Genomic DNA, 11,118 nt, shown 5'->3' on the forward strand with positions numbered 1-11,118 from the left:
CCATGATGGCCAAGGCTACACAGAGAAACCCTGTCTCGAAAAACCAAAAAAAAAAAAAAAGCTCACTTGCTGGCTCATTGCCCAGCTCCATCTGCAGGACACTGCAGCCTGGAGCAGACGGCCTCGCATACTTTCTGGTCACACCCTAAGGACCACTCCATTTTCCTGGGTTGTCTGGGTATCCCAGGCCCAATTTTGTCTGGAGCCAGTCCTGCTTTGAGTCCTCTTGCTGTGAGACCGTCCCTCCACTTGAGTAGATGATTTGTGTTCGCTTCCGTTGACAAGATTTGCAGTTACCCACCCCCAAAACCTTTTTATTTCTTTTCCTTTTTTGTTTCTGTTTTTGTTTCTGCATGACCTAAATCTCTATCTAAATTTTCTGTTGCTCCCCAGATTTTGGTGTTTGTTTGTTTGTTTGTTTGGTTTGGTTTGGTTTTTTGTTTGTTTGTTTGTTGGTATTTTGAGACAGGGTTTTTCTGTGTAGCCTTGGCTGTCCTGGACTCACTTTGTAGACTAGGCTGGCCTTGAACTCACAGCAATCCACCTGCCTCTGCCTCCGGAGTGCTGGGATTAAAGGTGTGCGCCACCACACCCGGCCCCAGATTTTGTTTTACTGTAGGGTGGCCCTCCTGGCACATGCTAGCTTTTCTGAGATGAAAATGGCCAGTTTGGGCCTTCAGCTGCTGGGGTTTTTGGTGGCCATGCTCAGCGGGGTGGCCCTGAAATCGAGTGCCATCTGCCACCCCACAGTGACAGATGAACTTGTACGAAGGCGACAACATCATCACAGCGCGGGCTGTGTATGGGGCTCTGGACAGAGTGTCTGGACGGTGTACATCGTGCAGGCTTGGCGAGCTGCAAAATGTACGACTCCATACTCAGCCTGCAGGCCGCCTGCAGGCCACTCGAGCTCTACTGGTGGTGTCCTGGTGTTGGCTTCCTGGCTACGTTTGTCACCACGATCGGCATCAAGTGCATGCCCTGTGGGGGAGATGAGAAAGCGAAGGCCCTCATAGTGGTGACTGGAGGCATCATCTTCAGGGCGGTAGGTCTTGCTGCCTTGCTAACGAGCTCCTGGATTGGTTGGTCATCAGTGCCACGGACTTTTATAAGCCTTTGATGCCGTGAGTGTTAAGTCTGACTTTGGTCATGCCCTCTGTCTCAGCTGTCCAGGGTCTTCTCTGGTCCTTCTGGGAGGCACACTGTTCTCTTGCTCCTGTCCTGGCTCTGAAAGCCAAACAGCATAGCATGCACCCCGCCAAAGACTATGTGTGAGCTAAGGTGCTCAGCCTGTAGGCAAGATGTAGGGCAAAGATCCCCTGGTCACTCCATTCCTGAGCTCCATGTACAGTTCTCTGGTGCTGGGGGGCGGATGATGACAAGGGTACTTTTTTTCTCTTAAAAGATTTATTTATTTATTTTATGTATGAGTGCCCTGTCCTCATGTACACCTACAGGCCAGAAGAGAACATCAGATCACATTACAGATTGTTGTGAGCCACCATGTGGTTGCTGGGCATTGAGCTCAGGACCTCTAGAAGAACAGCCAGTGCTCTTGACCTCTGAGCCGTCTCTCCAGCCCAGGTATGCTTCTAATATAGTAACAAAAATTAAGTTTTGGGAAAAGATCTTTTCAAATTTAATGTTTGGAAGCTGAGAGGATACAAAATCTTTGAGCAGGGTAGTATAGACTTTCTCTACTGGACAACACTAATCATATACTAAAAATATACAAAATGTGGTGGAATTGTTTTTTAGTTAACCAATATATTCAATAATGATATGAAATCTTGTAAGTAAGCCCTCTCAGTTTGGGAAACGAATTTTTTCTAAGTCATGTATGATTCGTTAATCTTGAAAATCTGCATGCGACACACAGACACGTACACATGCACACACATGCAAACATGCACATGTGTACATATGCACACATACATACATATGTGTGTACATACACAGTACACACACATGCGCGCGCACACACACATACACATATCTTCTTTTAGAATTTTTGACACTTCCAGGGAATTGAATGTATTCAAAGAAAGACTTGCAAATAAAGAAACGACCAACTTATCTCTCTACTGACGTGAAGAAGGCGTGAAATACAATCTGAAAGAACTGCAGGCGAGCTCAGGCCAGTGCACAGCTCTAGTCCGGACGCCCTGCTAAGTGGGCTTCAGAAGAGTCTGAGTCTTTGCATAGCACTCCAAAGGCAACCAATTTCATTTTACAGGAGCAGTGTAAAATTGAGAAAGGTTATGCTTTTTGTAACATCTAAATTTGGCAAAAACACATAGCAGAGGTAACTCACTTGGCAACTTCTGTCTTCAAAGAGCCTGTTGAGGGAGGACACTGCACAGGCAGCCCCTGTGGGGATGTTTAAGCTGAGACGTTTATATATTCGCGGTTGTGGAGCTCACCCTCCGCATCGCACAGAGCAGCCTGAGGCGCTGGGTGTCCAGGGCCTGTGCAGTGAGGATGTCCTTAAACGTTTTAGCTTCTAGGCGTGACTTAGTATAGAACATGCAGTTGACATGTGGGCCCTGGGTTCAACCCTTGCATAACAAATAAATGTCCACAGAAGAAATACCAAAAGCGTCAATGATTTCAGATTAAACTACAAATGCAAGTGTGAAGATCATAGACAACACTGAAATTTAATGTAGGAAGGCTTCCACAGAAGAAAGCCCCCAAATGTCTTTAGAAAGTGACAGTATAAATACACACATGTCTATATTACAGGCAGACATAATAAGCTGCTCTGCATACATGGATGTAGTAACAATAATTTCATATTATCTTTAATGCTCTAATCAGTATAAAAGAGTGCTTCTGAAATCTGGCTTCAGTGTGCCTAGATATCCGCTCTTCTTTGTTTGTTTGTTTGTTTGTTTGTTTGTTTGTTTTTGTTTTTTGAGATAGCCCTGGCTGTCCTGAAGTCACTTTGCAGACCAGGCTGGCCTCGAACTCACAGAGGTCAACTTGCCTCTACCCACCAAGTTCTGCGCCACCATGCTTGGCAGTGTCTGCTGCTCCTCCTCCTGTTCCTCCTCCTCTTATTTTTTTACACATTTTTAAAAGATTTATTTATTTACTATGTATACAATGTTCTGCCTATACGTGTGCCTGCAGGCCAGAAGAGGGCAGCAGATCTCATTACAGATGGTTGTGAGCCACCATGTGGTTGCTGGGAATTGAACTCAGGACCTTTGGAAGGGCAGCCAGTGCTCTTAGCCTCTGAGCCATCTCTCCAGCCCCCTCCTTTCTTTTTTTTTTTTTTTTTTTTAACAACTTTTAGTTATTATTTTATTTTTATCTACATTGGTGTTCTGCCTCCATGTATGTCTATGTAAGAGTGTCAGATCCCCTGGAACAGGAATTACAGACAGTTGTGAGCTGCCATGTAGGTGCTGGGATTTGAACTTGGGTCCTTTGGAAGAGCAACCAATGCTCTTAACCACTGAGCCATTTCTCCAGCCCTGATGTCTGTTCTTCTTACAAGAAAACTTTCTTGTTAAAGTTCTAAAGGCAGAAGTAAGTCATGGATCCATCACTAGAAGAAATCAATTTTCAGTCAATAATCACTAATTTTGAATTAGTTCCTATATTCATTACTTTTCCTGTTGCTGAGTCAAAATTGCTTGGCAAAAGGAACTTAAAGCAGGAAGGTTTATTTTGGCTTACATTTCGTGAGTGCAGCTCATCATGGGGGAAGGCGTGGCCACAGGAGCATGAGGCAGCTGGTCACAGGACGCGGAGAGAGATGAATGCTGGTCCTTGGCTCACTTCTCCTTTTTATGCAGTCTGGGACCCCAGCAATGGACAGTGCTGCCCACAGTTAGGGTAGCTCTTCCCAACTCAGTTAGCCTAATCTGGAAACTCCCATGTACACATGCACACGCACACACACACATATATGCACGCAGCTCTGTATCTCCTAGGTGACTTTAAATCATGTCAATGGTTCAAGATTCACCATGGTACCAGCTGGGGAATGTGGGTCAGTGGGAAGGCGTGCTTGCTCTAAAACATGAGGGTCTGAACTTGGACCTCCAGCATCAGCATGAGAAGCCTGCCCTGACCTCATGTGTCTATTAATCCATCCAGTGCTGGGAAACAGAGATGGGCAGATGCTGAGAGCTCACTGGCCAGCCAGCCTAGCAGGCTTCTAATACAGCAAAACACCCCGACTCAAGGTCCTATGGTGGAAAGCAGCAGAGGCTTGCTCTGACTTCTACATGTTCACGTGCTTGTAACACACACACAGACACATCCACTCATGCACACACACACACATACACAGCTACACACACGTGCACACAAACATCCACCCATGTGCACACACACAGGCATACACACACATACATATCCACCTATGTACACACACACAGAGGCACACACACATGCAGGCACACACACATCCACCCATGCATGCACACACACACACACACACACACACACATCAACCATATACTCCAATCAGCTCTGCCCGCTGATGCCTCTTCTAAGGCAATACACTGTCAACCCTGGATGCCGGAAGCCGGTGTGGCCGCAGGTGTCCTGTCTACCTGGGCCCTTGGTGGGAACATTTCTCACACCCTGGAGTGTTGATTCCCACAGCCCAGAGAGGTGCTGAAGCATGGGAGCCGCCCTTCTTCCTGTGCATTTCCTGGCTGCTCCAGGCACGTCCTAAACAAAGCCACACTATTTGTCTTCCACGCAGCACTGTCCCCCAACCTTGCCACCCACAGCGCTGCAGCAGCCCAGCTCCTTTCTCCTACCCAGGCTGAGGCTTCTCTGCCATCACTAAAAGCCCAGAATGCTGTTTCCCCAGTCCACGTTGGTTTCTGTGGCCTCTTCCCAGAAGGTGGGACCTAGTCAATATCATCATGGGAAACATGCAAAACCTTGCAGGGCTAGCCACTAAAAAAATGCAAATTAAATGCACACACACACAAAAAAACCCCTGTATTAAGAATTTTAAGAGAAAGGGGAGAGGGAGCTGGGACCGTAATGGCTACAGGCTCTGACTCTGTATATCCTACCAGAAGAGGCCGTCTAGTCGGGGCTGCAAGGAGTTGGCGAGGGCCGTTATTCCTTGCTCAGAGAAACTGGGCTCTGCAGCCCCCATATGCACTCCTCCACTCCATGAGAAGGAGGGATGGATGAGAACGTGCGTACCCCACCTTGCCAGAAGCAGGTAAAGCCCTGTGTGGGCACTGACCTGCAGTTTCTGTTTTCTAAGCACACATCACCTGTTAGCCCGTCTTTTGTTACAGCGGTGTTGACTAGCCCGTATTTTACACTCACCTGTAAGGGAAGGGAGGCAGTTTAAGTGCTGTGCCCAGTGAGACACAGCTATTACACAGAGAAGCCTGGGTGCATTTCAGGTGGTCTGACTGACTTTCCAGCCCAGGACCCTAAGCTCTCTGCCACAGTGTCTGTGTGTGTGAGAAGACAGATGTCACTGACTAGAAAGTCAGTGGCCTCCAGGGTCTCCAGGAGAGTCTTATAAATGAGCAAATTAAAGCCATAGCAGAACCGGTGTGGGTACCACTTTCTACTCCAGGATGCTCTGTAGAGGTGCAGAGGAAACAGGTGCTTGACAGCAGTGTGAGCAGAAGACACAGTGGTCCAGGGATCTTGGGAACCAAGATAGGAAAGTTTTGGTATAAACTAGCAAAACCAAAGACAAGAGACAGAAGGACCTGATCTGGGCTAAAAGGAAGATCCATTTTGGTGCATACAAGAAAGAGACACAACCAAGGTGTGATGGGTAATCTTCACAGTCAACTTGGCCGGATTTAGAATTGCCATGGAAACACGTCGTTGGACATGCCTGTGAGGGGTTTCAGAGAGGGTTAACTGACAGGAGAAGACTCAACCTGAATATGGATAGTATCACGCTACGCTCTCAGAGCTGGAACTGAATAAAAAGGAAAAGGCAGAGGTCAGCAGGACGGCTCCGCAGGGAGAAGCATGCTTCAAACAAGCCTGTGACTTCACTCTCTGAAGCCCATCCAAAGGCAAAGGAGGGAGCCAACACTACAAAAGCCCTCTGACCTGCACACACATGCCATGGCACGTGTACACACAGACACAGACACACACACACACACACACACACACACACACACACACACACACACACTCGTAACAATGAGAAAGTGAGCTGGGCACCAGCAACCATCACTCTGTTTCCTCATTGTGGCTGCACCGTGAGAAGCTGCCTCACCCGCTCGCCACCATGCCTTCCTGGTCGTGCTGGGCTGCTTCTTGAGACTGGGAATCAAAATAAATCCTTTATCCCTTAACTTGCTTTTGTCCGGTGTTTTGTCACAGTAACGACAACAACAACAGACCCAACAAATACACAACTTTAAACCCATTTGCTTGGGTCTAGAAGTGACATGTAAGTGGGCTTAGGGTCGGACTCTCTGCGCATCACTGAGCTCACAGCTCCAGGGCGCTCCGAGCATTCTGAAAGATGCCAGCGTCTCTGTCAGTCGGGTCCTGAAGATGGAGTGTGTGGGACTGTATCCTTCATCGCCCTTCCCAGGGAGTGTGCTATCTGCCTGTTCTCACCACCTGATGGACCCTACAGGACAAATCTGGGGACCACCCTACAATTTTCTTTCTTTTTTGAAGCAAGGTCTCTCTGTGTAGCCTTGGCTGTCCTGGACTCGCTTTGTAGACCAGGCTGGCCTCAAACTCACAGTGATCCACCTGCCTCTGCCTCCTGAGTGCTGGCCGCCCGATATTTACAAGGACAAATTTATTTTTTCCACTGCTTCTTTGAGCATCTTCATGGCCTCATCCCTCCCTATGGTCTGAATCACTATAATACCTGAGCCAGTTTTTTTTTTTTTTTTTTTTTAGAATGAAGTTTTAAATTTTTAAATTACTAAATTAATTATGTGTGTGAGTGTTTGTGAGAGAGTGTGAGTGTGTACGTGCATGTGTATGAGTGTATGTTAAAGTGTGTGTATGTGCATGTGTGTTCATGTGTGAGTGTGTGCATGTGTATGAGTGTGTGTAAGAAAGTGTGTGCATGAGTGTGTGAAGTGTGAGTGTGTGCATGTATGCGTGTGTACATGTGTGAGTAAGTGTGTGAGTGTGTGTGTGTGTGTGCATATGTTAGTGTGTGCATGTATGCGTGTGTACATGTGTGAGTAAGTGTGTGTGTGTGTGTGTGTGTGTGTGTGTGTGTGTGTGTGTCTTGCCTGTGCCATGGCATTAGAGGACAACTTTCAGGAGTCACTTGCCAACTTCCCCCTTGTTGAGGCAGGGCCTCTGTCCTTGATGCTTCCTTCCGTGCGTGCACTCCAGGCTTCTGGGGTCTCCCCTGTCTCCTGTCCCTACCTTTCATCTCACAGCAGGAGCTGGGAGCACAGATGCGGACCACACTGGACTTTTCACATGGAACTCTGGCCAGACTTCTTCCCTGCCCTCCCAGAAGGGGCAGAGCAATCATGTCTTCCTTTTCAATCACTGAACGAGGCACGATGTCACGCCCTAGAGCCCTGCTGGGGCTTCTGGAAAACCTCCGTTGAAAACTCTGAGCTTGTTTGTTTGTTTGTTTTCCCCTGGAGCCTTTCTTCCATTGTGTCTGCTGCTGACTTCCACTTTACTCTTCACTCTTTGTCCTGTTTTAGCTGAGTTTGGGGAGTTGGTTTATTCATTTGTATTTTTAAATCAATATGTAGTTTTCTGCTCTAAACAATATCAAGAAATAGATTTTCCTCTTGGCAACAGAGCAAAATGTGATTTGTCCCGGAGCCTGGCAAGCTCCGTATACTCGACTATAAAGAATTAACATCAGTGATGTCCCCAACTAATAACCTGTCTCATGTGGAACTCAGGGCTTTTGATAAATTAATGATCTTGCTTGACAGACTAATTAAATTGCCATCCTGAGCTTACAGCAAGGCAGGCTTTTCCAAATGCCTCCGATACGCTTTGTAGTTCTTAGAAACCATCAATTTCCTTTTTTTATTTTTTGTTTTTTAAGAAAAGGCAAACTCAGAGCCCTGATACTTAGGAGGATGGATGCAGACTGCATGTGACAGCTAGCCTCTTAGAATAGTGGGGAGGTTCTGCGATGCTTCCTTGGTTAGGAGGTTCCTGCTGCTCTGGCAGCCTCCCAGGACAGGACACACAATAAAAAGATAGGACAGAGCTGAGACCACTCCAGCCTTCATTAGACAGGTTCCCTGTCCCAGCTTTTAAAAGTATCCCTTCAAGCCGGGCAGTGGTGGCGCACTCAGGAGGCAGAGGCAGGCAGATCTCTGAGTTTGAGGCCAGCCTGGTCTACAAAGTGAGTCCAGGACAGCCAAGGCTACACAGAGAAACCCTGTCTTGAAAAACAAAATACACACACACACACACACACACACACACACACACACACACACACACACACACACGATCCCCTCAAGGATTACCAAAACTTTAGTCATGTTGGACACAGAAGAAATGCCCCCCAATTAGCATTACAAAGGCCTCAGCACCCTGTCACCACTGGCACAGCTCAGCTGTCACCCCAAGGGCTGTCACCCCAAGAAAGCAAAGCCCATCAGAAGAAGCAGAGCTTCTCAGGAGGGCATTCTTGACTTCAAAGTGAGGTGTCAGTGAGTATTCAAGAAAACAGGGATAAAGCAACTCATCTGTGGCCCCAGTTAGTCAATGAGGAAGCACCCCAAAGCCCCCAGTATGATCCGAGTATACTGGAAATCTGGGGGCACTAAGCAGTGCCTTGTCACTGTGGGGGTCCCCACTCCACATACTATGGGAAGGCCATGGGGTCTACACAGGGCACATCAGTCTTCCCCGAGGTGTCAGAGGGGTGGGGCCACATACTTCTTGGAGTTATATTTGATGGACGTTCGTAGACAGAACAGTCAGGAGTTATCCTTCCTGTCATATGAAGAGTGTGAGCATCACACGTGCCCCTCACACGTGCGCATCACATGTGCCCACTGAGGGAATGGCTTGGCCTTCTGATGAAGACCTCCCAAGCCCAAGGCGTTGCAGGGTATGGGCTGCCTGCAGCCACTGTGGACCATTCAGCTGCTGAGGATGGAGACAGAAGGGACCAGGGTGCCATCTGCATGCCGGGAACTGTGAAGGATAGAAACAGAATCCTGGCCTCTGGGGAAGAAAAAGAAACAACCAAAGCTCCGCAGGGACAGCGTGAAGGCTTATGGAAACCAGAGCTCAGTGCTGAGAGACAGCCCGAGGCCAGAGGCCCTGAAGTCTCCCCACTAAGATGCTTCCCTACCACATCAGCGTGCTGGTCTCAACCCTGCAGAGGACCTCAGTTCTTGTATTCACCCCTGTAAACTCAGGCGCCAGTCCTGCCTCACATGCGGATCTTGGGATTCATATGGCCGTGACTGGCTGTCAGTTCAGCCAAAACAACAGCTGCTGGTGGAACTGAATTGGCCTTTTGGCCACGTGACAAAGCTAATTATGGGTGTAGGCAGGCCAATTATGTGTATCGACAAAAGCTATAATGAACTCTCCAATTGTCTGTGTTTTGGTAGAATTCCAAGTTAAGTTACCTAACTTTTCTCAGCTCCATTTCTTTCTGTAGATCTGGAAAGAGAAATGAAAAAATATCTGGTGTAAAAAGAAGGTGGCGCACGCCTTTAATCCCAGCACTTGAGAGGCAGAGGCAGGCGAATCGCTGTGAGTTCGAGGCCAGCCTGGTGTACAAAGCTAGTCCAGGATGGCCAAGGCCACACAGAGAAACCTTGTCTCAGAAAAAAAAAAAAAGAAGGAGAAGGAGGAACAGGAGGAAGAAGAAGAGGAAGGAGAAGAAGAAGAAGAAGAAGAAGAAGAAGAAGAAGAAGAAGAAGAAGAAGAAGAAGAAGAAGAAGAAAAAGAAGGAGTGCACAGTGGGATATCGCCTCAGCATTTGGTGTAACAGAACCCTGTTAACCCAAGTAAGCAACTAAGGACTAAGTAAGGAGGAGATGCCTTTGGATGGAGTATCAAAATGCAATGAGAGAAAAAGTGTGTGTGTGCACATGTGTGTGCGTGTGCACGCGCGCGTGTGTCTATGTATGTGCATGTATGTATGTGCATGTGTATGTGAGTGCATGTATGTACATGTGTGCGTGTGTATGTGCATGTGTTGCAGGTGTGCATGTGTGTGTGTGTATGCTCCTGTGGTATATGCAAAGATTCATGTGGTGTGTGCACCTGTGTGTGCAGGTGAATGGTAATGTTTGTATGTGGAAGCCAGAAGTTGGCGTCAGTATCTTTCTCAATTGCTCTTTGCCTTGTTTTTTTTTTTTCAAGGTTTTTCACTAATTCTAGAGCCATTGGTTCAGCAGCAAGCTCCAGGGGTCTATGTACCCTTTGGCACTGGGCTTACAGATGAGTGACCCACACCTACTCAGTGCTCCAGTTAGTTTTTATTGTCAGCTGTGCTGTGTGTTTCCTCCAGGCTCTGGTGGTGTCCTGCGGGTCTGGTTTGCAGTTCCGTCGCTCTGTCCTCTGTGTCTGTCCCTTCTGTGTCCCTCTTCATATGTGGATGTACATTTAGGTTCCATCCTAATCCAGCATTACTCAACTCTGAGTACATCTCTAACTGTAACAGGGCATGCTGCTGTTTCTGCTGGCAGTGCTGACATCATGACGTATTGATGACTCAGACAATGAAAGTGCAGGCGTTCACCTGCTGCCTGCGTTCTCACTTCTTCCGGCCTTCAACTTGGGTCAGAAGCTGTTCAGTTTTGCTCTCAGACACATGGATCACACAGGACTCTTTTTCTAAACCTGTACCCCACCCCCAACTCCATTTAAGGCTTAAGTCATCAAGAGAGGGGTAGCTATTTAAGAGTCTAGGTACAGGTGGGCCTCTCAAGCAGATCACCTCGTCATGGGACTGTCTCCTTTTTTTTTTTTTTTTTTTTTTCCCAACACAGGGTCTCTCTGTGTAACCTTGGCTGTCCTGGACTCACTTTATAGACCAGGCTGGCCTTGAACTCACAGCTATCTGCCTGCCTCTGCCTCCCGAGTGCTGGGATTAAAGGTGTGCGCCACCACGCCCAGCTGGGACTTTTTCCTAACTGGGATGGACTGGCCCACAATGGAAACTGAGGCCGT

The 11,118-nt window shown here is 47.7% G+C and overlaps 1 pseudogene; it reads left to right on the plus strand.

The window, feature by feature from the left end:
• The first annotated feature begins 659 nt into the window (after positions 1-659).
• Positions 660-1,247, plus strand: LOC127209283 (claudin-7-like; annotated as a pseudogene).
• Positions 1,248-11,118: the final 9,871 nt, after the last annotated feature.

The sequence above is a fragment of the Acomys russatus genome, chromosome 26, assembly GCF_903995435.1.
Source record: "Acomys russatus chromosome 26, mAcoRus1.1, whole genome shotgun sequence".
In the NCBI taxonomy this organism is placed as follows: Eukaryota; Metazoa; Chordata; class Mammalia; order Rodentia; family Muridae; genus Acomys; species Acomys russatus.